We start from the raw sequence: 2183 nt of genomic DNA on the forward strand, positions 1-2183 counted from the left end.
TTTCTGTGAACAAACAACAAACAGAGATTGTCGTTATCTATGGAGCAGCGAATTGGGCAACCAATACCGTACAAAACTCCAAAAAGTTAACATTGATCCCCTGTCCTAAGAACTGTCGCAGAGTAATCTACCACGTAAACCATGTAATGTATGCTGTCAAGGAATGACCTATGATGTTGCTTTGGGTTTACAACAAGATGGTCCCATACTTTTTGTCAGTCATAATGATCACTATGTAACCGTTGCTACCACTTATATAGATCCAAATAGTGATACTTATATAGATCCAAATAGTGATATAGAAAACGTATTATGCTAATTATCTGACAATATGAGATGAAAAATATCCAGACGATGCCTTAGCCTTTTGCCCATGCCAAAAAAATACATCATCCCATGCCAAATAAATACATGATGTGAACGAAAAAACTATTTGTTATCATTGCAAACCCGTGAAGGCGAATAAGACCAACACAGTAAATATAACAAATATATTTAACTATTACATTAATTTCTCACGATCAAACAGTCGTGCATTAATTAAAATTGCGGAATAAATTAAACATAAACCATTTATGCAAACCATAATAGTTGGATCGATAAATTACTCCAAAACAGAGTAATCCTAATTAATGGACTATCATGTGTTCTAAAACAAAGCTCCTGATACCACATGTTAGATATTTCTTAACATGAATCCTAAGATCGTGAACTACATAATAATCACATATAGGATTAATCAAAAAACAATTTAAATGTTACCTCGGACATCCCCGATGCGAGAGAGCTTGTCGATCCTGCCTTGCCCGATGTTGTTATTGATTGAATGCTTTGTCGCCAGAGAATAGATCTATTTTCTCTCTTGCTACAAATCTTAATGTGTTGAATTTTGTGAAGTTAAGTTTTGTGATGAACAAAAACCTTTTACTTATAGGTGGAGAGAGGACCGATTCTACCAATTAGGATTTCCTTAGTTTCAGCCGTACATCAAGGCAGAGGATATTGCACAATTTTGTGCAAGATAGAAACCAATATTTAACATATATCCTAAAATATTGAATTTCCTATAATGACCATATTTAGAGGAAGGAAAGAAAATATAAATTCCTTACAAAGAAGAGTTGCTTCTTCATTACTAATCTAGTAATCTTTGAATCTACTCTAAAATTTTCAAAGAATTCTCTATTGTCTTCATTTGCACGATTATCACCAAGAATAGTTCTATGGTGGTTGACTAATACATCTATTACACATTTACACTATTCTTCAGCCCCGGGGGATCAATATGACGGACAAAATGTATATCTCAAGCAATGGGAGAACCTGGACAAGTGACATTGGTGGTGTCCCGAAACTAGTAAAGAAAATAAAGTGTTTCAGCAATGTGGTATGTGTTTCACTGCTCATGTTGATTATTGTTTCAGTGTTAACAGAAACTCTCTACTCAGGGATGTTAGTTTTGTAAAGTAAGACAATACTAATCCTTGTTGCTCCCCTGTAACCCTTCCAGAGGAAATAAATACCCGGGTATGGCCATGGGGAGTCTCTTGGAAAGCAGGTAATAAAACTTGAAGAGGGTCTCGGTTAATTATCTTATGTAAATAATATTTTCGAATATAGACGACACTAAATGATGAAATAGTTCTCATTAGCTGAATTATATAGTTCTCATTAGCTGAAATGTTTCATCTTTTGTTCTTTTCTTGGGGGCTGAGCCGTCTCACTTGGTAGATAAGTTTTGACGATCATGATGCTAGTCTCTTCTCTGTATTGATGCTAGATGAGAGTGTGGGACTGCACTTACTGAGGTCACTTGCAGTTGGCCCAAAGAATGTTAAAATTCAACACTTTCTATTTCATTTTTTCAAAATATTGATTTTCATTGTTCTTATTTGCAAAGGTAGCTGAACTTTTCTAATGCATTAAGTTGCAGAAGATCAATTACACCCCGAATCCCCGTATGTCCTGTCGTGGGACACTCAGTGTGGAAAGATGTAAGATAACGGTTCCTGGAACCTGCGTTTGTTTGAAAGTATCAGTCAGGCTTCTTTGTCATTTTGGAATTTTTTGTATCAATAGTATGTGTGATAATTAATGAATGATGGGGATAGAGTTAGCAATAAATGTCTTCTACGTCTTAACTCTTAAGTTCCTTTAAACAACTCGTTTACATGAAGTTGGAC

The 2183-nt window shown here is 35.1% G+C and overlaps 1 long non-coding RNA gene across 1 annotated transcript; it reads left to right on the forward strand.

Annotated features, from left to right (window-relative positions):
- The first annotated feature begins 1120 nt into the window (after nt 1-1120).
- LOC147484022 (uncharacterized) lies at nt 1121-1605 on the forward strand. The gene is made up of 2 exons (XR_015207043.1): nt 1121-1387; nt 1511-1605. It is a non-coding gene; the product is annotated as an uncharacterized LOC147484022 (long non-coding RNA).
- The last annotated feature ends 578 nt before the right edge of the window (nt 1606-2183 follow it).

The sequence above is a fragment of the Coptis chinensis genome, chromosome 8 (assembly GCF_015680905.1).
Source record: "Coptis chinensis isolate HL-2020 chromosome 8, ASM1568090v1, whole genome shotgun sequence".
Classification (NCBI taxonomy): Eukaryota; Viridiplantae; Streptophyta; class Magnoliopsida; order Ranunculales; family Ranunculaceae; genus Coptis; species Coptis chinensis.